A 27,292-nucleotide genomic window follows, 5' to 3' on the forward strand; every position below is an offset into this window, starting at 1 on the left:
GACCCAGAACACGAGGATGGCGAGAGGACGGATTATCGGGAGGGGATCGGAGGGGTTGGTCGTCGACGAGGCACGGTGGTTAGCCGACAGGGAAGTGGTGTAGGAGTCTTGCGCCAGCGCTGGGTAATGCCTAATGGTAGGTAATTGGACAAAGCCAGCCGCAAATTGGACCACCGACCGTGAGGTCGCCGGGTCGCCGAGACGCCAATCGTCATCGTCGTTATTTGCATCTGCCGATGCGTTCGTAACATACGTGATGCTCGCTACAACGTACATCCTCGTCCGATTCGGTTCGTTATATTGCGCGAGCAATGATGTAATCCCGGAAAGGGGGCGAGACTTCGCGAAGATCGTCCACGTAGTCGCGATGCCTAGAAATAGAACTGACCGACTCTTCGACTGTCTTATTCGGAGCCCGCTCGAATCGCGAACTTTAGAGCGCCATGTCATTCGTACATCGAATCAGTATATACACAGAAAGAATTTTCTCTTAGAATTTGCCCTGAAAATCATGGTAATCGTGGGACAATATGGTATGGAAAGAATTTTATGATGAGAATTTCGTTAATTATAATATTTATCACAATAAAAATAATAATATCTATCTATGCAGTTTAGTAAAATTAATCAAGCATATTTTATATTTTATTGTGATAGATATTATTTTTATCGCGATAAATATTAATCAGAGAAATTCTCATAAAATTCTTTCCATAGGTACCATATTGTCCCACGACTACCATGATTTTCAGGGTAAATTCTAAGAGAAAATTCTCCCACACAGTGTAGTAATTTACACATATTACTAATATTTCTCCTTATGCAATTTATGCGATATATAAGCGACTATACATTAACTCAATATTACACACTCGGAATAATATATTTATAGAGATTAAATACTGAAAAATATTAATCATGAATGTGTGCTTCTTTTTCCTCAACAAGAAATAAACGCACATATTCTCTTTCCGTTTATTGAACGCAAAATTTTATTTATCGCGATATTTATATCATTATTCTTTGCCATAAATTTTTTGCGTGCACGTGTGCATTGAGCATTATATACTAAATTATATTGATATCTCACGTGCGTGCTTGCGTATTAATGTCGTGTATGCATTTATCCCTCCATCCGTTTATGTATTAATTATTGCCTCTCCGATGATTTTTATTCGCTTCTAATGAAATGATGAAGATGCAGTCGCTAATACATTCGCGCGGCTGATATCGATTCGATCGTAAAACAGTCGATGTAATCTCTCTCTCTCTCTCTTTCTTTCTCTTTCTCAGGATCATCGCGTCATATATTAATTATCGTCGCGGTTTCTATTCGCCAACTCGAAATTTATTAGCTCGGTGTACGAACTCTCCGGAATCGAAGCTGTTGCCGTGAAGTTTCAATCGACCTTCGCAATATAATCAACAGGCACTCTCATTTGTTAGTAGTAGTTTGCGTCCGCATTATTGCATGTTAATGGACTCTGTCGATTTTATTTCCTAAAATCAGTACTTGAGTGAATAGACTGGCAGTCTTTATTGCTTCTGATCGTGTTTGCGCCCTTCCATGACTATCCATCGCGATTCTTTCAGATGTCATTAATTACATGGATTACTTTACAACGATCTCTCAGACTCTTTTTATTTCTCCATGATTTCACAAAGACAGATATTTGGCTTGATTACAAATAATTAAGTGTACCGCGAAGATGCTTATCCTTTACCTCGAATATTCTAGATATTTCTCTGCGATATCTTCTCAAATATATCCTTGATGAATCCTTTGTTTCGCATCGAATAAAAAGAATTACTCGGGTATATTTCTTCTTGGCTCTTCTGATCGTCAGAGAGAACGCATAGTATAATAATATTTGATTAATAATAATTACATGCGCAATCTTGATAAATTAGTTATGTGTGTAATTTAAAATTGAATATACTAATAAGATACTAATAAATATAAATTGTTAAAATAAAAAATAAATCATTAACATAGAATATAGATACTAGAATATAGAAAATAATTCTATAAAATTTTATAAAATCATATATAATTTATATACTTTATAAATTTTATATAATTCTATAAAATAGAAAATAGAATACAGATTGATTATAACATATGCATAACCAATTTCTTTTAATTATTACGCGTTTATATTTTTTAAACGATGTCGCTTAAGGATAAAGCAGGTTTGCGAAAAATATAAATCGCCGGAAAGTTGAAGAATGTCTTTAAAGTGAACGCAGTCGGTGATAAGTCCTATAAATAAAGGCGTCGGTAGGTAGGTGGCCAAGTGTTTTTCTGGGTTAGCGCGCGTTTCTTCCCTCGACCGTGCTTCTTCATGTTTCTTCTCTCCTCCTCCTTCAGACACGCGACTTCTCTCTTTCCACATCCTTCTTCGATCTCCTCCGCCGATGCCGGCACGTAGATGCTAGGTCGAGATCGTCGGCGAGAGTTCCGGGGCTAATTACGATAATGAGGCAGGCTAGAGGATCAGCCGCTCTCGCGATGAACGCGACGAGGACGCGAGATAGGCGAGGAGATATTCTCGAGAGAAGGAAAGAAATGGTGAGGGTTACCGAACATTGGTAGAAAAAAAGAGATTCGTGTCGGTCGGCTGGCTTAGCACTTTGAGCTCGCCTCGGAAGCCGCCCTCTCTCATCTGATAAGATAAAGCCTCGTAGCTCGCCTCCTCTCGCGGCTCCGTTCTTCGTGGTACGAATGCGCTCTTGCGTCTTTATGCTCGTATACACGCGTCCTCGAACATAGTAGCCCTGTTTCGTCGGCGACGCTACCGTCATCGCGATCGCTCGGATAGATACGATGATCTATGTTGCGCGGCTTGCTCGGACGCCTTGCCAGCGGAATCTTGTACGAACGTTATCGTAACGTCGCGTCATTTCGAAATCAGTCTTGCGAACACGTGCGTCCGTTTTCGCGCGAGCCCCGTCGTCTTCCCCGACGTCCGATTATAGCGGCCTCGAGACGTTAATTATTATCTTCGTGCCGATCGCGTCGCATTTTCTGGCCTGAAGCGCCGATGGTCGCGATTACGATCGCTTCGCGACATTTTCATCCTACACGCGCCGCGCGTAATACATCTGATAGTCCATCTAATAGTCCATCTAATAGTAAATTGGAAGAGGAGCGCGCGCCGGCATTCCAAATTTTATTTCGAATATATCAGGCAAATTTCGTCACGACGCTGAGAGTCGCCATTTCGTAATTCCATCCGTATTCAGCGAGCGACGCGGCCCATTCGCGCTATTTCTCATTGTTACAAATTTCGCCCTTTTTTCTGATTCGCTCTCTTCCCCTTAATCGTATCGAAAAGTCGATATTTCTCCCGTTACCTTTCACAGCGAACCATGTCGCAGGTGTCGTTGCTGAATAAAGCTTTTGCCTGAAATTCTGAAATCGATTGTACGGCGAATTAATGCTCTTGCGTAACCGATCGAAGTATTACGATGCATCCTATCGAAAGAGGCATTAGGTCAAGTAAAGTAATCTCTTAGCAGTCACGCCAGCAGACTCCCACGCATGTACGAGTATATATATCCTGATTGGTTTTCTCTTCTACGCCGCCACCCCTTGATTCTCGGAGGAGTTTATTCTCTGCGTATCTGGGCCTAATCCATTTCCGATATTAACACTAATCAGGGTTGCCGTTGTCGCGCCAGGTCCGTCGAAAAGTGTCTTTTTTTATATACGTGTCTCGTGTAGTTGGAAATTATTCTAAGAATCAGGAAAGTACTTATAATTTCTGATATATTAAATTTTTTTCCAGCATGTCTTTCCAGTATGTCTTTCATAAATCTAACAATTTTGAATTTTAATTGCAATTATTATTTACAATACATTAAAGCGCTATAATATCAGTGCGTGAGAGAGATTTGTTTTTTCGATTAAATTTCGATTTTCAAAGAAGCAGAATCTCCACAAGCGAAAATTTGCAATCGCCGAAATGGTCGCGAGAATCAGCGACATTGCCGATATCCCAGCGTTTCGACATCGTTCGGCCATCTCGGGATGTCAGTCACGATCGAATGACATCCACGATCGAGCTGGTTCTCGTCACCTCGTCTCCTTCCCTCCATGTCCGATCGCTCGCCGTGGTGTATTCCCGCAGCGTTCGCCGCGGACAAACACTCCCGATAACGACCTTTCCGGGACCAAAATTCGGGCGGCGTGGCGCGTAAACTCGTAAACGAGTGTGTTTAATACCGGTCTCTACGGGCCGCGCGCACGTAGGTCGGCGCCGGATCAAAGGATCACGTCTCTCTTACGCACCGTGCTGCCACGGTTCCGTGATGGGCATGAGAACCGATTGCATTACGGTCCGGTACACGACCGGAAAATCGTTTAGCCGCTTTCCGAAAGCTGCTCCGCACAGCGATGCGTAGTACACGACCACACGCATAAAAAAGTGAATCGATTTATAGAATATCGTCTATCGTGGCTTTTCGCGTCGGTCCACGAGTCCCGCGCAATTGCTTTAGTTCGAGTCTGAAAATACGTATTACACGATTCGTACGTAGAACGTCACAAACGGATGTAAAAATTCGATTTCTCTCGAAAAGATTATTGCGATACATATTGTGGTGTAGAGTATAATTTTTTTATACACATATACAGGGTGTCCGGTAATAGTCGCATCAACCGTCATGTGCAGGTAGAGCTAGTTAAACCGAGTAGAAAAGTCCTCTACCATTTTGCGATATTCTCAATAATAAGAGAGAAATAAATTAAAGAAAATCAGCCAATTCGCGCGATGATAAGCGTGCGACGAGAAGAGACAGCCCACTCGGGGGTCCAGAGTTAGCGCTACTCGTATGGAGTTACTGTCTTTTGTAAAGCGCTCCTCCCCGCTTCATCGCGCGCTTAGCAACCGTGTAACATTATACTGTTTCTTTTCGCCGCATGCTTAGTAACGACATAAAACTGGGCTGTCTCTTCTCGCCGTCGTCACGTGAATTGGCCGATCTTTATTAATTAATATCTCTCTTATTATTGAGAATATCGCAAAATGGTAGAGGACTTTTCTACTCGGTTTAACTAGCTCTACCTGCACACGACGGTTGATGCGACTATTACCGGACACCCTGTATATCTCTTATTAAATAGAAATTATTGTAGTTTCTTTCCGCGCCATTGTGGTCCGCGATTGTTTGAACTTTGCGATTCCATGACTATTCATGAGGCATCGATGGGATGGCTGATCTGAAGGGGTTGATGGTCGAAAAGGAGAGGGAGCGAGAGAGACAATTTCGCGTTTGTACGGAGCCGCGCATTCGGCGGGCGATCTTGGCAAATTCGGTAGGTAGGACAATGCCGGCTCTCTCTCCTTTACTCTTTTGCTCCGTCCGCCTCTCCACCTCACCGCGTTCGTAAACCGTAAGCAGCCGTGGTCCGAAAGAACCCTGGGGAACAAACAGAAGTATGATCCAACATAAAAGGATGCCGCCGCCCCGCCAGAGCTTGTCCCCGACGTACTCAAATTTGGATTTATGCAGCTCGGTGAAGCCCGCTCGTTTGCCACGCATGCAAATCGCTCGCGTTTGCCACGAAATATCGTTCTTCTTGTGCAAAGGGGAAACCAATCATGACTATAACGATGCAAATTAAGAAATGATTCGGGAAAGAGAAAAACGCGCGCGTTATATAGAATAAAAAAAAGTACAACTTGTTTTTTCATTTAATTCATAAATTAAACATTGAGAATTAAATCTATAGTATTCATTTCTTAAATGACTAATGGTCTAAAAAAAATTTTAATTTATGTGGAATTATCCGCATTCGTATGAATTTGCCGAAATTCTCAAGCTTGCTTCTCTCTCTTGGAGCGAATCGCAGATAGTTTACCGTCCGCGCGATATTCTTTCTTAGCAGAAGCGCTCACGTGATCGTGCTACCGATGCGGCACGGGGCTTCGAATATACGGGAGATAAGTGTTTGCACTGGTTAGGGTTGCGTCCGAGGTACATTTGACGTAGGGATTGGTCAGTTTGGCGGCGCAAAACTAGGTTCGTTAGCTGATTGAGTTAGCCTGCTCTCTCGCGGTCAGCACTGATTAGAACAAACTGACCGGTCTACGCAGCTTGATTGCGGGACAAGGACGGACTGATGGAGTCGCGTACGTATGTGCGGAACGAAAGGTAGAGACGAAAGATGACGAGGTATGAGAGGTAGAGAGAAAGAGAGATGATCAATGGAATCGGACGGTCGTGACCACGACCGGTTGTTTTCGGATTTCGTTCAACCTATCCGCGATAGCGGGGACCGAAGCACGAACGATACTCTGCTATCTACGTGAGCGAACTGCCAACGGCGACGCCGTTCGCAATACCGGGCTATAGGAGATAGCCGACTTGACTAATTGGCAATACTTCCTCCCGAATGACCATAAACGCTCGCCACCGAGCCGTACCATCGGGAACCGCGAAGACGTAACCTCTTCGTCACTAGAGATTGTTATTTCATCGAAGGGCATGATTTGCGGCGAGTATCCGTGGCTTGCAGGTGATGCTAGGTAGAGATAGAACGTTGTTGAAATTCACAAAATAACAGGATTTAAAGCGCGTTCCTGCAATAATTATGAGCAGACATTTTGTGCGATTTAAACTCGAAATGCCTATTAATCAAAAATATTTTAATTAATTTTTTTTTCTTTAATTAATCTTTTCTATATTAAAAATGAAACTAAATGAAATAAATTATGGTCAAGCTGCGTTTTATATCTTCAAAATTTAAAATTTAATAATTGACTAGGAATAGCAAGAAATATCTACGAATAAAGTTAGCATCTTTGTTTTGTGAAAATAGCAAGGAAAGAATGAAACGAGACAGGTCTTTGGCAACCATGTTTTTCGAGAGGCAGCCGAATAGAGACGAAATAAGAATCAAAGTCAGAGAAAGAGGGCGAGAGAGAAAGAGAAAGAAAGAAAATAAACGATAGAGTAGAGTACGTCCCTCGTTAAAAAACGAGGTGGAAGTTGAGAGGTTCGCCAAAGAGCGATGCACTCGAGAGCTGCATCCCCCAACTCGTGATGAAAAAACATGGCCGACAACTCGAGTCACCGGAAGGTCTGCCATCGTATTCGTTATCGACTATTCATCACATTGCGCAAACTCGACCAAAGAAGAAAACGTATAATAATTTCAAAATATAATTTTCAAATTAACTTGGCCAGGATTTTATCAGAACATCCTAAAATAATTATTTTTAAAAATTAATAATTTTTTTATAGCAAAGAGCAAGTATTTAAACGCGCGGAATCTGCATTTTTTTTCGACGTGTTTACTATTATCAAACTCATATTTAATTTTAAATAATAATTAGAAAATAATTCATAAGATATATGCTTGTTCGTGAAGTATATATGATAGAAATAATTAATGATATTCTTGACCCTTGATGTCGAGACCTCATTGTTGCCGAATTAACGTTCTCGTGTCCGCGCCTTTTCTTTCACATACGCAGGCGTTTACGAGCAGCAGTCCCATTACCGTAAGGCCCCATTCAGCTTTGCTCCTCTGTTACTATTCTCTTTCTCTCTTTCTCTGATGGCGCGCGGATCTAGTTTTCATTCATCTCCAGTCTGCTGATGGCCTCGCTGACCTCGACGCGAACCCGGCATGAATATTACGTTCGCCATAATATGCCCTTCATTCGTCCTCCGTCTCTCTCGCTCTCTCGTGTTCGAAACCCGCTCGCCTTCCATCTCCTTCTTCTTTTTCTCGTCCGCGACTGCGAGCCTTTTTCTGATTTTTTCTAGGCGCGACAGAAAGAAACGAGAAGATCCGACAAGATCCGTATCTGAGGCACCGAGATACGTGCCACGGGGCTAAATCGTTTGACAGTGTCTCGTGCTGCATGTTGTATTTTATTTCCACTCTCATCGGTCGATGCCCGCTTAAGAATATCTTCCGCGGAATTCTTCAAAAGTTCTACACGCGATACGCACACCAGATATACTCTTTCATTGAAAATTATGTGCATAATTAAAGTTACTCGTGAACAATTTAAAGATACAGTTAGGAGTATGTGTTTATTTTTTATTTTTTCATTTCTAGAATCTCAGATTAAAGGCTAAATACGTAAAGAGACGGGCCAGACTATATTCGTCCTCGCAAAAAAAAAAGAGCAAAAGATTTAACACGGCAACGCGAGTTACTCTCTGTGAGTAAGCGTCTCGATTCGTCGCGTGCATCCACGCATTTTGATATTCTTTTTGAGTGCTGTGTGCACGACGCGCACGATTTTGCCACGACGCACGATTTGTTCGCTAAATTCTGAGAAAAAGGAGCGTCATTCAAACGCGGCGGGTTTTGGATCCGTGGCACACCTGGAGTACGTGATGCGCCTCTCTAACGTTCGAGAGAAAAGAACAATCGGCCGCGGCTAAGGAAGAAAAGCGAAGCTATTAGGAACAAAAGAAGATACGTTGTTGATGGCAGGAAAACCGCTGTAAAAGCGTGTGACGAACGCTGATTAGGATCAATTATGTTACTGTGTCATCCCTTTAGAGAAGAGGATAGAAATAAGATAGAAATAAAAATGTCTAAAGTGTGTATCTATGCATCAACTTGATCTTATCTTCTCTACCGATTGTTCTTCAGAGTTATATCATAATGTAGTATCTTTATTAAGAGCATACGCTTAGCTAACCGCAATACGTTTCCGCTGTCAGTATCAGATTAGTCATAAACGAGGTTTAGACACCTAAATCGAAAAGGGAAAGTGGCCTGCGGAGCCTGTTGCGAAGAAAGTAAGAAGAAGAAGTAGAAGATGAGGATGAAAAGAGGAGGAGGAGAATATGATAAAGAAAGAATATGAAGAGAACGGTGAAGAAGAAGAGAGAGAGAAGAGATGGGCCCCCGGGGGCGGGAGGGCAAGAGTATAAACAAGAGACGGTCCCCGGCCACCCAGCTAGCAGTCTTCTCTCGCTCTTCGCCGTTCTTCTGACTCGACTTCTTCGTCCTTTTCCTCCTTGGCCTTTTCTTCCTCTTGCCTCCACGTACTCCTCCTTCTGCTGACTGCGCTCGATATTCAAACTAATAAATTAGGAGGCCCTCCGGGGCCGGGCCCGCGTATGAATCATCTAAAACAATGGAATGCAGACTAAGATGGCGCCTCCGACTCTCGCTCTTTCTTCTTTTCTCGTCTCGATCATCGTTCTCTCCTTCTTTTTCTCTCTACTTCTCTCTCTCTCTCTCTCTCTCTCTCTCTCTCTCTCTCTCTCTCTCTCTCTCTCTCTCTCTCTCTCTCTCTCTCTCTTTCCTTCTCTCGTATACAAAACGGCGGTACAGCTCTCACTGACAGCGCGACGACAGACAGTCCGTCCGTACTTGGTATCGGGAGGTCCTTTTGTCTCCACTATGACAGTGGTTCTCATCGATCGGTGGCCGGGTCCGTCTGTTGTGAGTCCCATAAATCACGCGATCGAGCGCCGCGCCGTGAACTCTTTACAAGCCTCTTCGAAGCAGCAGCGTCTACGAGACGGAGACTCCTCTTTTTCCGACATCCGCGACTGAAAGGATAGATAGGAGATTTAATTTTCAAGTTCCCTCGAAGGTTTACATGAGAGTGTCTGTGTCTGTCAGCCTGACGAACAAGTTACACGGCAAAACATAATAGCGCTTCTACCAATTGAGTCAATGAGAGACAAAAAACGAACACGATTTATGTGCATATCTGAAATTTTATATGGATAGTAAAAACGTTATATGTATATGTACCTACATACATTTATATATATTATAATATATATTATAAATTATATGAGAGAAAAAACGCACGTGCACTAAATGTTAATAACACTAAAAACGAAAATCGGCTAAAATAATAACAATATGTTGAATACAACATATATTTTACGAATAATCGATACAATAAAATTTTCTTTGCAAATCAGCGCATCGTCATATCATATAGAAATTTCAATATTACACATATTACATTGAATGCTATAATATTTGTTCTAACAGTTTCTCGCAGGTCAAGAAAAAGATTAATAGATAGATTGTCGCGTGATATTATTTTACAATTATTTAGTTAGACACGTAATAGTCATACGATAATAATTAATGTCACGAAATCATTTTCGCTGCAGTTCATAATTTTGATTACATGCGTATTGATCAAGCTGACGAAGTAGATCTCGTGTTCTCGTTGCTAACGTTCTAGAAAGTGATACGTGGGATGTTGATTGGCGTGCTGCGGGCGAGATAAATGCACGGAGAGATAAATCAAACGCGCAAAAAACTGTATCGTAGATTACGGACAAATGGTTTATGATGAAACATACTTTAGAATACATCGGGGGCGAGAGATTCTCTTCCTTTCTTTAAATTGATGTATTATTTTCTAACGACTCTCGAGGAAAACTTCCACCTTACGCACAAAAGCAATTGGGCGATCGTCTAATATTTTGACGCGGATGACGGTGGACTTAAATTGCGTTAAATCAATCAAAGTCGAGGAGCATTAAAATCATGCGCCACGTAGACACTCAATTTCGGTAACGACGACGGTTAGCTCGTTGACGCGGAACGGCGAATCTCCATTGTGTTTAGCGCCGGTGGCGCGCTAAGAGAACAGACGAAAAATAAATCATGCCACCCGCTACCGCCGGCGATCATCCCTCTGCGAAGCGTGACCGTGTTGGCCAACAATGACCATTGTCCGGCCGATACGTAGCCACTCGAAATCATCTCCGGTCACAAGCCATTACCTTTTCATTTTAAAGCACCCCCTACCACACGTCGACCGGCTGCTCGCTTTCACGGAAAACGAGAGGGACGTTGCACGCCGACAAAACGCGGGGATGATTTCGCTCGAATCTGCCGCCGTGTGACCGACATCGTTAAGCGAATGGATATATTTTTGTCACGTACGTGGGAATAATTAACGCGCCGTTAATCGCGATCAATATAAACGCGTGCGAGCTTTGCGATCATTATCAGAGTTATAATTCATATCGTTTAATGAGACGTTCTCTCGAGATCTCATGGCTGCTAGTTTAATGTAATTCTCTTTTGGGTCGGTCACGTAATCATGAGACTTTTCAGTCGTTATGTAACACGACAGTTGCATGGCGTCAAATTTTCAGATAATTTAGCATTCGTCTGATTGGAAGAAAAGTCTGAGTAAAACGGAAAATAATACACAGTTTAAGACGTATAATTATAATGGACTAAATTGATGTAGGTTCGTCAAAGAGAACTTTCGAAATTCGTGTTCCACATATTCTTATAAAATATGATATAAAATATTGAAAAAGATTAGAAAATTTTTAATTAACTATATGCTTGAGAAATCACCGTCATTGTCTTCTTTTATAATCCATTTGGACAATGTTGCGCAACGCGGAATTAAAGCGCAGAGATCCGCGGCGGCGAAACCGCAGACACCCCGGGAAGAGACGCGCAAAAGACGAGTAGGTACAGTTTCAGCGAGGCGGACGGAAAAATAACAGATAACCATAGAAATTACGCGCGGGACGCTGCTTAACCGTAACTGCGGTCGATCCGCAGCGGCCTTCGTCGCGGCAGCATAGTGACCAATTTCACCCGAACCACTGTCATCGCCGCGCACCGGACCATGGCAAATAGTCGCTTCTTTTGCCGCGCGGATGTCGTGAAAATAACTATGTATGCGTGGTCGTTCGCCGATTCTCGAGAGAGTTCCCGCCGGTTCCCCGCGCTCCTCTCGTTCCTGGTTGCCGAGAGACATCGGCAGATACCGACCGTGAAATTCTGGTGCGCGCGATTGTTAACGAACGTCTTCTCCATTTCTTTCCCTCCCCTTCCCTTACCCCCGGTTTCCCCTCTCATCGCCTTTTTGCTCGCGGTCGAGAATTAAATTAGTCCGAGAATTACGTTTAATCGAGGGCATCCGATACGCCTCGCGTTATTGAGCTGAAAATCATTAGGCCCTCTTCGTTGATGGTGCCGCCGTTTTTTTTTTTTTTTTTTTTTCATTTTTTTCATTTTTTTTCCCGTGCGAATGTTGATAAAATTAGTCGCGTCGAGTTTCGATAAAGATGAGAGAGTGACGCACGACGTTATTATATATCGTACTTTATGACATGCGTTTTACATATTTTCCCAGACGACAACGAAATCACGTGGTGGATTTCTCTTACGCGACGGGTGCAAACACCTCGGCGCGGACGTGCCGCGACGCGTGGAGGCGACGTTTCCGCAAATCATGAATCCGCGAAACGATTTCGCTCGTGTCCGCGGCACTTCCTGGCAACGTCGTCGGCGTCTCCATCCTGTCGCATAATGGAATAGCGCGGCAGCGGTTGTTTCACGAGTTGTTCACATGCGGAAAACCGGAGGAAGGGGCGTGACGGCGCGTTGCGTCGCGTCGTGTCGTGTCGCTGGCGTCCACAAATGACATTATAATCGCCGGCAAGATTTTTCATCGCGTAGTCGCTAAATGATGACGCACACACGCGCATAAATACGACGCACACGCGTATACCATGTATATACATATATTTATATAACGAGCGAGATATAACCTGGCCACGGCCCGTTTAATTCGATATTCCAAGGGGGTGGAGCCACGAAAAAGGCAGCGCGCAGAAAGGAGCTTTTTTCGGACCCCACTAATGAATCGACAATTTACGAGAGTTTCACGGCTCGCTGAAGCTTGTGTGCTTTTGGCATGGTCAGGGCTATCTTCTTCTTTATCTTTCTCTTTCTCCCTTTTTCCCAATCTCCGTTTCTCTCTTCTCGTCAGCCAGGGCAGTAGCTTTTTTTCCACACCGTAGCAGTTTTCTTCATTCTCGAGAGAAAGGGGCCAAAGGATCTCAGGAAGAAGTCCGAAAGAAATTGTCAGTGATCGATGGCCGCGAAGAAGGTCACCGAAAAAGAGCGTGATTCTGTAATAGGGAAAATGTGTCTGAGAGAGTTGAAAATTTATACAAGTTTAAGAGATTTCCACCGTAGACTTGCTTTCCACGAGACGCGAGAATGATTGATACGCGAGTGTCGATGGCTCCGGCCAGACGCTGTCATCGTTTCGTCGCGGACAACCCCGGAAATTCCGATATGTCCTCACTCTTCGTGACGTAGATTCGTGCACACATTGATTGCGTTCGTGTCGTCTGTTAAACCTTGCAAATAATAAAGAGAAAGAAAATCCGAATCGTTTCTTTGGGGCGGACAATTGTGAATATGCACGACGCTTCTTCCGGATCGAATACTTTCTTCCGAGTGAGTCATTCGACGGTTTCTCGAATCCGGAAGGCGATGATTTTGGCGCGAAAAATTGTCCGGCGATTACCTCCGGCGGATACCTGAAAGGTGCGCACAATGCCTCGCCATCTGCGACTTCCTCGTCAATAAAAACGGCACCGCAGCGCAACACGCTCGCGTGACGTAATAATAATGGTTCTAGTTTCGTTGCGCAGACAGCCGCGGCACGACAAAAGGCCAGTATGTCGTTTCTGCGGTTTTGCGGGCGCCGAGCAGTCCGTGGACGCGCGCCACGAAATTTTGAGGTTCCCTGACGTGAGGTACAGGCCCTCGAACTGCGGACCCGCCACTTTAAAGTTGCCTTTCACAACATCTGACCCGCTTTTTCGTCATAAAAGTAAATTAAACGCACCGTAAAAATTTTCACGAAAATTACACGGTACATATTTTGATATTATATATTGAAGATTAATTAAAAAATTTTTTTTAATTACGTATACGGGGCTCAATTAAGTATTGCAAATTACGACTTTAATCAAATCGTTGTTCTTTGTGAAAAAAGCCGAAATTCTGCACATAGCGCGTGCAACGAGCGTTAAACTATACCGTTGCTTCCGGTGAGTCAAAATTTGTCTGTCTTTAAATCCTGCACGCTTCAAACATCCGTGTTCGTGTAATTTGGCATTTGCTATACCGCTACCAGATCCGTTTCTCGCTTTTCGGTCTTGAGTCATTGCTCGCACTGGCTAATGCTCGGTCAGTAAGAACGAATGCCTCTCGACAAGCCGGAAGGATACTGCGGTATTTCTTCCGGAAACATATGATTTTTTTTATGTTGCATATGCTGGTATAGTTGTTACGGTTCGGTCAAATTTCCGGCGAAACGTCATTTCGCCTTGAATACTTTTGTGCACTTTTATATTTCATTCTTTTTTGTAATCTCATTAAAAGTTTTACTAAATGAAATTTAATACATTAATTGTTAGTATATTGAGACAAAACGGAGAGAGAGAGGGGAGTTGCTTTGCGATATTTCTTTTCAACCCAAGTATTAAGCGTGCGTAACGAACAGCGCGGGACGGCTGAAAAACACAAGGGTGAAAAGAAAGAATTAATATCTCGCGTCGGAGTGCAAGCCGTGTAATCTAACCCCGTAACGGCGTGATGGCCGGGCCGCCGGTCGTCCCGCATTTTCGGGTTTTTCCTGCCGGTGAAAAACTTGGAGCCGTGAAATTAAAAATTCATCTACCTCGCGTGGTCTCGCGCGGGGGCGTGCCGCTGTCGTTCGTGAAAAATTGGCGGGCATTTATTTTCTCGTTAAGGACCCATGGAGAGGATAGGGGCCTCCTCCGTGTCCTGCTCGCGTCCCCGTGACCCGATACTATTAATTTTGTCCTGGTTTCAACAGAAAGGGGAAAGCACTAAAAAAAATGCTAATGAAAAGTTCTGTCGTCGCGCAATCTATTTTTGTCGACCGACTTCGGGATGTGGGAATACTTTTTACATTTTATATATCGAAAAGATTGTTCACCAATTTTCCTAGCTTTTTTTTCTCCCGCTAATATGTTTTACGCTACAAAAAAAAAACTATAAGTGATATAATTTTTGTAAAAGGAATATGCGAATTATATGAATTATCTTGATGCAAAGATTGAAGATCTGCGCAACGGCATGCACTTCCTGTAGAAGGCGAAAGGCGTCAACCGAAACCTAGTTTCCGACCTTACGATTTTCCAAATTGTAGTACGCAAAGCTGAAGGAGGCGCGCTATACCCTATAATTTGACGCATTTCCTTCGCAAAGGACGATACTTCGCTCCTCGTCGCACGAACCATAATTACGATAACCGTCTAACGTCTTCCGATGGACACCTTCCTCAAGTTTTAGTCCCGTGTCGGGTTTCGTTTGGGTTTCACGTGCAACGCCGCAGAACTGCCAAACCATAATTATATTATCCAGGTAATTCCGAAAAACGTGCTCGGTGCTTTGTGACGCGTCACGTCGAGAAGACATACGATAGACGGACTGCTCGCAGCCTGTTTATTCTCAGGCTATCGACGACCAAGAATATCGTGTTTTTCTCCTCCTTTTACACCCCTGTCGAAGGGTCGGTGAAGGGTCACGCGACAATTTATCGCACAAGCGCGACGCGTTTTCTCATGGAAAAATGAGAGAAAAGTTTGCACGAAACGTTATTCCCGTAATCGAAGACAGATAGCTTTTGAGAAATCAATCTTTTGATATAATATGTAACTCGAACGAGTCTAGGTGTTAAGAAAATATGTCGCAAGAGAAACGATCGCGGAAACATGTCAAAAATTAAGTCTACAATTTTTTCTTCTGAACATAAAATTTTATGTGCTACGCGAAAGAGAATTTTCTAATGTCACGACAGAGAGATAATGTGTGTGTATATATAAGTTCGTGCATATGCCAATATTCACATGTCGCGTAGGCAAGTCTGCAGGAGAGATCCGCGACGACAAAGAGGATAGGGCGACGGGCAGGAAACGGGACACATAGCAAAAACATAGGCGCCGGCGCTATGTAGAAACCGTCACCGCCAAAGGGCCCGTTCTCGGTATTATTTTCGGCTATGAGAGAAAGACTCGCATCCCCGTTCCCCTTAATACTACGAAATCCAAAAGGAACGAATAAAGGACGGGAACCGCGCGTTGCTCACGCGCGTCTAAACGTCTTACAAGAGTGTTAAATCTTTCTGCGGCGCGGCGGACAAAAATCGCGATCGTCTTTGAAATGGCTTCGATAGTCTTGCGAAAGAAATTGTTCGTGGAAACAGCAAGTATATGTTAGCAAGAAAACTTGATAGGAGAGAAATATGCGATGTAAATGCAACATTGCTTTTCATTAGCGATCAAAATAATTATACAAGTGACACTTATCATAATAAGAATTGAAATTTGATAATAATTATGACATCGGAAAGGCGAACAAGAACTTGTATTTTAGTGTCATGTTTCTATCAGATTGTAAAATATATAATTTAACGATAAAATACAGAGTTCTTGTTTGTTGTTGCGCCACTTTTTATTAAATTTTAATTTTAATATAATATATATAATATTTTTAATATACATTTAAAGAGTTAAGTATTTATTATTTTATGTAACCTATGCATGGTTTCGATAAAAATATTAAATAAGTAATAAAAAGGATCCTTTTTCAAGTTTATATAAAGGTTTCATTTATGTCATTTGACTTGACTAACGTGTGCAAGATGTTATTTTTGAGAGAATACATTATAAAAATTTTACCATAAAATTCAGATTGTGCTTAATTATTCTACGTGTTGCTATTCTTTCCTCGTTTCTCTTCTAATTCGGAGTATTATCAATTTTCACCGCCAGGCAAAACGTTAATTAATTTACACAAAACTACATACCAGGACTGTATTAACGCAGAGAGAGCGAGTCTGGGTAATTTTTCCATTTATATTCTTCCTCGCGTTACCGCCTTGCATTATTTTATTTTGCGCGAAGCACGTGCACGTTTTAATGCGCTACTGTTACGTACTTAGTAAGTAAATGAAGGGCATCGCCTTAAATTTATTCGGAAATGTTAGCTCGCAATTCAAGCAAATTTGTAAACGTCTTTTGTTTCTATTACCATCCAGCAATTTAAATTTAAATTAGAGGGGAGAACTTGAGGAAATCGGGCTATATATTCTTTTGTATTTGAATAGATTTAGAATCCGATAATCTAACTAATTGCATTTTTAAATTTAATTACAAATGACACGGTTTTGTATATAAGAAGCTCAATATAGTTATAAAATATCAATTTGTGTGCGTAATAATAATATTGTTGTCAGTAATGTAATTAAATTTAAAATAATCTAATAAATTTAAAATGAATGATAAATAAATTTAAAATTTAAAATTTTCGAAAAATTGACGCATTTCTCTATGAAAAATCGTCGTACGTGCATCGTAGTGTTAATGCTCGATATAGAGGTGAATTATCTATAGCCGACGGTATAGGGTACGAGAGTAAATTGCGTCGGCGGTATTCATCTCACGAAAGACAAAGGATGTCCTGAACCAGCCAGGATGAAAACATAAAATGATTTTCGCCCGGTGGCCATTAATTGTCGCGATCGTCGCGACAACCGGAGACACTTAGCGGGCCCGATCGGGCACTTTTTGTCGATTTCCTGTGCCGCCGACTCCGAACGAAAGCCGGCCATCTTGGCGAACGTGGAGCACAATGGACGATCCGCGTTCATCTCGTCGTATGCGTACGTGCGTGCGTGCGTGCGTGCATTCGTTCGTTCTCGCACGTGTGCACGTGCACACACTTTAGATGCCGTCTAATTGATGCCGAGAGAGCGGCCCACACGCACCGAGTCAATCTTCGTTCGGTCGAACGTTTTGCCGCCTCTTCGTCCTGCTCCTTTTCTCCTCTTTCATCCTCTCCTCCTTCGTCATCCCGCTCGCAGGACTCGCTCCATTCGCACGGTATCGATCAGTGAGTCTCTCGCCTCTTCTTCCCCGTGACTTGTCCACTCGTCTTCCCTCCGCGGGATTAACGTTATTAATTGTTCTAGATCGAGATATTGAATCTCGATACGCGACGGGACGATCACCTTACCTGGCGAGCGCAGACGGCCTAATATGCGTTCGGTGAGCTTGGAAAAACGCGAGTCCGCGAAAGAAATACGCGCGTTAAAGGCGTGGCGAGAGATGCGGTTCTTTGTGGCCGATGTCGTTCTCTCGATTTTTTTCCGCAGTTCGAGAATCTCTCCGGAGAGTTGTGTTCAATTCTCGACCCACGAAATAGATCGACGAAAATGAATCTACAATCATTACCTTTTTTTTTCTCAGAAACTAAGTGCACTCTTAAATCAATTGTTAACCACGACCGTGTGTCGGTGGCACTGCGTGAAAAAACTTGAAAATTGATATATTGCATTTCTCGAAAAAAAGGCACTTTGACAGAAATCATATGATAACTGCCAAATTATCAAGTACTTAAATAATAGCACATAAATATATTTTTAATGTAAAAATTAACTTCTTCAATTATTTTTTTTTTAATTTTATTTTCTCCATCATCTTACCTACGCCGTGATACTTTCTAGCGATAAATTTCGATGGTGTTATCCTGGCGTCGCGTCGTAGGCATTCTCAGAATTCGACGGGCGCTGAAAAGCCGCCGTAAATTCGGCGCGTCGCGGTATCCCCGGAAGTCGGGAGCGCGTAAATCCCGAAAACTTTCAATACTTTGTCCGGAATTCCACACGACTCGATCGTTATTTACCCTCTCATAAACCTGCCTACGATCGAAGCACGAAGAAAGCGGCGGTCCGGAAAGGACGTAATATTCACAGGCCATTTGCGGCACAATGCCGTACGTTAACGACGACAATGGACGCAATAATGAGTGCCTCGGGCCAAGAAACTCCTATACCTGCGCCTCCACAGTTTCTTTCATTTTACGAAGAAACTCGTCGCGTTTGGTCGCGAGCTCTCGATCGACTCTCGAAATTCGCTGAACTCGTTCTAGCTAAGCGGATGTATACTAGAAATATGCGAGGGTACGGAGTTTTTAAGCGATCGAGCGTTGTTGCCAAAAGACGGAAGATAAAAATCATATCGAATGCACAGAGAGAATATAGAGTGTCGGACTCCAATTTTTCTAGCGATCGGATATACATATATATGTTTCTTTATATTGTAATCGTTTTTGTTTCAAGCTAATTTTCAGAGTTTATAGACAGTATTAGGCAATATTATCGAGGGAATAACTGCACATTTGTTGTTATTGATATTATATATATTTAGAAAGATATCATATCTGCTTCTGTAATTGTCAGTCATAATATTGATATTCATAAGCGCTCGCGAGTCGTGCCATATCAGATACGGTATCGTGCACTTGTCACCCTCTCTATATCTGGTATCAGGATTAATAATAACATTCGGTGGCTAACTGCAAAAGCGGGGAAATAGGTATAATTTATATATGACGGAAGATATTGAACTTGACGAGCATTCTCCTCGGGAGAAAATCGCTAGGAACAAGTCCACCGCGGCAACAGTCGCGGAGGCGTTATTAGGGATAGAGAAGAGGGGAAAGAGGGGGAGGGGAGGGATAGCGAGTGAGAAGAAGGAGGAAAAGCGACAAACGAGCGTATGTGGGAGCAGAGCGTCACGGGGACAGGTAGAAATGACATGGAACGGCGGAGAGCCATGCGGCGTATGACGGGAAAACAAAAGAAGCCAATAATTTCGGGCAATTTGGGGGCAGCCGCGCGAGACCCCGCGAGACCCCGCGAGACAGAGGGAGGAAAAGAGAAAGAGAGAGAAGGAGCAGGGCGACGAGCTCGCGTGACCGAACGAATGGCCGACCGCCGCAACAACGCGATGCGACGCATCGCGCGCGCGATGCAACGCGAACGATCGCCAACAACCGTGCAACTATCCATCCTGGCGCGACTGCTCGCACGCCGATTCGTCCCTTCTCTCCTCTCTCTTCTTGCTTCCAGGTTGGTGTGACGTGCCATCACGACCGCGCACCCGATTATATGTGTATGACCGGCCTATTTATTATAACTATAATGAATACTCTACTTTGTCAGGGGTGTCTGCGACTGACCACACTTCCTCTTAATGACGGACACGACAACGGAAACCAGGGGTTGATCGTTATGGATATTTTTAATTCTTCATGTTGCAGCTGAAGAGCTTCTTTTCACATCGTTTTAATTTCATTTACTTGAGTTTATATTTAAAAGATATCTAGAATTATGTAATTATTATGAGCTTTTCATATATATAATTTTCTAATATATGAAAAAACCTACGTACATTTAAAATATAAATTTAAAACTGTTTCGAGAAATCAACTGTGTATATTATTTAATATTTTATTTTTTAAACCTTTCGTAATCAATATCGCATCTAGTCATTGCAGAAATCTGGTGTATAGCTTCCCTAGGTTCGTGTGCTATTTTGCTTTGATAACCGTGAAAATGACATCCTATAAAAGTTTCGCCTTCCCGTTTCGTAACATAAGAACAGGAGTGCATTTACTGGTTGCCACCGCGATTTACAGTCCCGTCATTTTCGATCGCTGCTTCGCGTTGCGGCTACCGGACATTGTGACAACGTGACACTATAATATGTTCACCGTATGCTTTTCCCTTCCTACTGTCTCTTTCCTCCCCGCGTCCACGTAACTCTACTCCTTTTCTCGGATCTTCTCGCATCGCGACGCCGCGGCTTATTCGTTACACACGGCCGACAATAAGACGACGGAGTACAATATAGATAAATGCATGTAGAGAGACGCACGCACGAGGTGGAGCGGCGCGAAGTTAATGGCCGACTCGGTTGTTCATGTGGCCACGCTCGGTTTCCGGTCGGACACCGAACCGACACAATGCTGACCACTTTGTCGCGCAAATTTTAATATCGTAAAGATAAAACTGTTGAAAAAATATTTGCATCTTAATTAATATATCCTAGGTGAAACTAGATAAAAATTATATGACTTTGATTTTTTTTAATTTTAAAGTGCTACTATTAATGAAAAGCATATTATTATATATAATGCATTAGCAACGCCAAATACATCAAAAGCAATTAGCTATCCGATATGTGACATATCATCGCTATCAAAGTTTATCCGGAATTCTTAGATTAAATTTACTTTTAATTAAAATATCTCTAAAATTGAAGCTATAATAAAAAATCTGTATACTTTTTTTTATATAATCTGAATGTAAAGTTTCGGTTGTGACCAACTTGATGCAATTATTTCCAAGATCTAATCAAGGAAAACAAGAATTATTTTTCTTGTTAAAGATTTTTATATTTAATCTTACATATACCCACATATACATACACAAGTTTATTTAATAAAATACGTGTTAGTAATTACTAATCTTATCTATTTTATAACGTGTAATTTTACTCTAATTTCTCTTAATCTGTTCATTATTTATGGGTAACATAACTTTATTTTATTTGAAAGAAAGTAAAATGACATGAGATTAATCCATATATATATTTTATTGCGGAATAGAAGAATTTTTTATATAAATTATTCCGGAACTGATTGTTAAAAATATTAAAATATTTTATATATCGCGAGAAAAAAAGTAATAAATATCTTGCAAGACGAGAGGTTCGAGCCTTGTGTCATAGTGTTATTTTTCGAGATGCGATTGCGATAAGTTCCAGAAAATATAATTTTTATTTCGAATAATTTTAGCTATTATCTGCTTGATAATCTTCTCTCTCTCTCTATTAACGATTTGTACTAACAAAGTAATAACTATTAATTTGAGCAGCTATATCGCACCATTTATTCATTTGAAGTAGAATACGAAGCGATAGGAAAATGGAAAGTTTAATTTATTGTGTCGTGATGTATACTTATAAATGATAACGATGCTTATTGACTCTAATAAATCCCATAACGCGTATTTTTGCTCGCCTATATGTAATTTGATATTATTATTTCCGAATTAGGAGAAACTGCGGAGAAACAAACAAATCGTCAGATTAAATAATTTAAGTAACAGAAATCAATTGATATATAGAGCGTGAAATACATGAATAATTAATGGAAAGCCGTTATATACTGATCCGTTTATTAATAATTACGCAGAAATGCTAAGAACATAATAATCGGTACAAAATTATTTCATAAAGTTTTAAATTATATTTGCAATAAATTAATATTATTTATATTATTGAAGAAACGGTTTCCAAAAATTATTATATTATACTGTTCTTATTCCATTAAATATTTGTTTCTTCTAATACACGTTAAATTGATGCGTACAAAAATAATTTTTTCGAAAACTATTTATTTTGAACTTTGCTATAATTTAAATCTTATATTTATATGTTACAGATCAACTTACTACTCTACGTAGAGTCACCTTCGCTGTTATGCGTGCATTATCGATCGGTGAGTGAAATTTTTACTTTATGGTAAAATATGCCAAGTATATAAGTAGTAGGTTTTAATATGTAGCATCTTAAATTTTTGTTTCTTTTTTAATTTCTTTTTTCTATTTGTTGCATATACAAGTATGGATATACTTTTATATATACTTGGCTCGTGTTTTACCTATTTTTAGAAAGGTTTCTTATACATACTATATGTGTCTCATTTATGTGTTCAACATATTGTTTATTCTGAATATATTTTGAAAGTTCAATACAACTTAATTTTAGATTTAATGTACCAAATATAATTTTGCTAAAATTTTTATTACTATGGCAAATGCAAATTTAGTAAGGCACGATTTAAATTTTTGACACACATATAGTATATCTCGACAATATTGTTGAAACAAGAATCGTCCTTCTTTGCATTCGCGAGTTATACATACACTTTCGCTCTAAAGGCAAGCCATGGTCTGCCTTCGTATGTACTCGATCAACGAATGCATCGAGTTACACTGTAGTAAGTTCGCGCACGTGCGTAATTTACGCTAATTGCCCTTACCGTTATAAATACGGAGTTCAATACTCGTTATCCGTGCAAATTCGATATTAAGACAATTTGCAGCTCGATCACTGCAGGTTGAGAAAGAATCATTCGGCACCGGATAATAACTTTAACTTTGTTTGCGAGATATTAAACATGCGCTTCGCGCAACTGATTTTTAATTTATCAATCCTTTCAGTCGCGTTGAAGAAATAGTAATTGATGTTAACATCTGTCAATTAAAAAAATTTTTTTTACCTATGTTATCAAAAAACTAGAACAAAATTAAAGAATTTTATTTTACGATGCGATCGCGTCCAATGAAACAAACGTTGTTCTTTTACCATCATAATTGAAAGTAGAATTGTGAATTTTAGAGCAGCTATTATATCGACGTAACGTAAGCAAGAAAGATAGAAATGGAGCAATTTTGTCATTTGCATGCGCATACGTTTACGGCCAATGTAATCATTAATGGTTATCGATCGAAAAAAAAGAGTTTGCTTGCTACTTTATCAATTTTTTGATAAAGTAGTTTGCTCTTGCATTATAACTTTTCATAGGTTTATTTACTTCGTGCCATATTCTCTCTCCGTATAGGTCTTCATATTTTCTCTGCTCTTACCATTTCTCCTTCATGAAATCGATGTATTAAATGTCGGAGGTTTTATTACACGTTCTTGTGAAAACATTTCGTGAAAAATTCATGGCTCTAAAATTTATACGTTACATGTCAAGATCTCTCGGCTGCAGAAATTAAAATCAGTGCCCCTGATGGTTGAGGCGAAATCGCGTGTCGCGCGCGTGGTATACATATATGCTCATGCGTGTGCACAGGCGTAGGTGCATACGGGAAATCGCGAGGCGGGAGGGGGAGGATATGCTGGAGGGTGGTCGAAGAAAAAGTTAGAGAGGCGGCGATATTTGCCGTGCACGGCCGGAGTTACGCCATCCGACAGGGGTAATAAATAATGTTCCATCCTGCGCAAAGAGAGTGAAAGAGAGAGGGAACGAAGCGCGCTTGGTTCGCGCTTCCGCGTTCGTCTCGGCGAATCGATTTAATTCGACGATGGTCAAATGCTTTTCTTAGATACCGCCAAGTTAAAGCCCGCTTCGATCGCGGCGGTAAATACGCCCCGAGCGCGTTATTCTTTTTCCCTATTTTTGTGTGTTACAGCTCGTACGTACAAGTATCGTCATCTCGGAAAATGTACGTGTATATGTACGTGCGCAAGCATAAAAAATCGCACGTTCTCTTCCGATTTGGCGAGTTCGTAGCCGATTTTTCCTCGACAAAAAAAAATAGACGAAGGATGTAATTACTTACTTAGCGTTGAGAATTAAGAGAATTTTAGCATATTCTACCCCTATACAAGATTTACGTGAAAATAATGATATGTCGCGAACGATTGCTTTTCGCGAGAATCCCGCGGTCCAAACCATAAATTTTCGCCGGATCACTATAATCTTGCTTATGGTTAGATCGTCATCTCGGTGGGCGAGCTGTCAGTCTCTCCGCGCGGAGAACCTCCCTTTATATTCTGCGAAGCGTATCTGCGCGTGCGATGTGTCGACATTTAATAAATTCCAACGCGTCTCGCGTCAAGTCGCACGTAAGCATTTAGAGTGAATGTGGAGCATTTCAGAGATAATTGACGTCATGCGATCTTTCGCAACGTATAAGGAGCATAAACGAGCGGTCGACACGGCTTACTTTCAGATGAGCAATTGGAGATTTTGCAGAGTAAATATTGTCTGTGAGTTCATATAACCGAGAAGTCTCATGTTGCGAGAGACAGAGAGAGAAATATGCATATAATTCAGTATCATATTTATTAACGTACTGAGTATTAATAGAATTAAACACAGAAGTGATAAAATTAATATCGTGATTTTAATGAGAGAATTTTATATTTAATCGTGTCAAATATAAACTTATAATATCTCGTTATTACCGCGTGATTTAATGAGGCTGACAATGTATTATACATCGATGACTGCATTAAATCATGTCATACACACCGCACGTGAAAATATTAGACATAATAGAGGATGAGGGAAAGCTTGAAATATTTTAGATAAATTAGTATTTTTATAACATAAAATTATTTCAATTTTATTTCTTTTGAACATTGACAAACATTTCTATGATTTGTACGATAAATTGTTACATTAATTGAAAGAATGATATCACTAATGGCTATCTATCAGAATTATTTTTTCCCCCAATCGTGCATCGTTTGATCGAAAAATCTCGCATTTTAAATTCATTATAAGGGTAAATATATATCCATTTTTCGAGCATATCGAGATCAGTCGTCAAGTTGCAATTGTCAATGAAAAACAACTCGGCGGTAGGCAATCGTGTCGATGTAAAAAAACCGGCTTGGGTTCTGTATCAAAAATTTCTCTTCTGCTTAGCAATTAATCCGGACTGCCTTCCGTACTTTCACGGAACCGCCGCCGCAAAACGATATCGGTCGCGGCGTTTGTGCATCCCTGCGAGAATCAATGCGAGCGCACGAGAGAGGCGCACGGTAACCATAATCGGAGACGTGGGTGGCCGCTATGATTTCTTCGGGACTATCTGCCGATCTCAATAGCCGAGTAATTCCATGGTAACTCTGTTTCCCCGCGGTTCTCCCTTAATCCCCGCGCGTGTGCCCCTTCGCCCTCGCTTTCTCTCTTTCTCTTTCGCCTTTCCCCTCTTCCTTCCTCTCTACCAACCTCGGTCTCTCTCTCGGCTGAGGCGAGCGAGGCGCATTCTGACACCTACGACTGGCCATGAGACGCGCCACGGCAAAAAGGTCTGAAAGAAGCCCGACGAGCGAGCCTGGTTTCCAGTGCCGGTTAGGCCTCCCGTCGGCCTGGAGCCAACCAGAAACCAGAAGAACCACTCTGGTACACTCTCATAGCCACACCTCTGCAACCAGCTCGATTTCTCTTCTCCCCTTGCCTACCTCGCGACAGGCCCATCTTGCTCGCTCCGCGCGGCCGTATTCCTCCGTCCTTTCTCTCTGGCTCTCTACCGTACGAGCCAGCCTCCGTGAGATTTTTTTTAGTATCCAGCGACTGGCTAGATGAGAGCTGGAGCCCTCTGCAGGCTGAAGTCGCCGACAGCTTCGAAATTCGATTCGCGATCTTCTCTTCGTTCGAGAGAGATTTTTTGCACGATCTGATTATTCTTTAATGTTGAGTTGAAAGTACGTAGTTATGAATCAGATGAATTACGAGCGCTCAGAAATGGTTGAAACACGTTGGTGATGATAATCGTTCCTTTCTTTCTTCTTGTGGAGTTTAATTTTAAGATTTACTTGATATTTTTGAGGATTTTCAATAAACTTAATCTTGGGGCTGTAGGGTGGCTGAAAATAAATGTAATAATTTATCAATTTAATTGCATGAAGATTTGTATACATATAATAAGACTCGCTTCTTCCAGAAGCTTATTTTCCCGTCGGCAAACGACGCAAACGTTCGCTGTGTATATCATAGCATAACTTGTACAACATATCTGTTAAACACTATTAACGACACGCTCATTAATTTCAGAGTTATGTGCCGTTTTACTTATCTTTTTTGTTGGAATCGATTAATTACCGCATAATTACAAAAATCGTGGATATAAATAACTTCAAGTTCTCCTAAATACAAGTTGCATAGATATGCAACGTTTAATATGCGCTGCGATTAGCAATCGCAAGAATTCTTGTTCTTACGCAAAAGACGTAATACTCGGCGTATAGTGAGGACAAAAATTAAATTATCGCGCTAACTAAGATTTCGACCGGCATGTTAGAATTCACAGCGCCGCGAGCGATTGTCGTTTCTCGAGTACACGGTTTTGCGTCAAAGCCCCATTATTAGCACAGGTGGTCGTATAGCGGGAGAGTATTCTAATTAGCAAGCGTTCCAATTATCCACTTCGTGTTTCTCACCGATAATTACGACTCGTGCCGCGCACCCGAGGAGCTAGCTCGTCACGAATTTCCATTTGCGATTGTGCAACGCGGGAAGGCTTCGTGAAATCGCAAATGTTCGAAATCTCAGATGTTATGCATTTGTTGCATCACGCATATACGATATATGCCGTGTAAAATCGCCACCCTTGTGTCCGTGACTAAGTCATGCCGATTAAAGCGACACGTTTAACTTGCGGCTCGTCCGATTTCGTCCGCCGCGCTCGCAATTAGTTTCGAGTTACTTTAATTGCGAAACTTGCCGCGTGTACGTAATCAAGTTACTTATCGTGCGAAAAATGTGATACAAAAATTCGTAAACTTTGTTTCCCTTTCGTTTGCAACGTCACGAGAGATTTGCAGTATGCTTAATCGCGCTTATCTCGTATCTATATCTTTAATAGAATCAATAAACCTTTCATAATATGCACGTAGTGTGGAATATTGACTTGAGCATATTAGCACTTGTATGGCGTCAAACGATTAATCGATATCGATAATGAAAATCTTGTCACGGTTACAATTATTGACGTCAAAGGTATTTCCCTTCTTTCAATGAAATAGCTTTACAAATTGTTTTAATCTCTTTACACTCGTAATGTATTCTTACAACTTTTATTTAATCTCACCCCTCAATTTCGAGTTTCCTTTT

Source organism: Prenolepis imparis, unplaced genomic scaffold (genome assembly GCF_030444845.1).
Source record: "Prenolepis imparis isolate NDT839.2.m4 unplaced genomic scaffold, iyPreImpa1.0 SCAF_1, whole genome shotgun sequence".
Taxonomy (NCBI): Eukaryota; Metazoa; Arthropoda; class Insecta; order Hymenoptera; family Formicidae; genus Prenolepis; species Prenolepis imparis.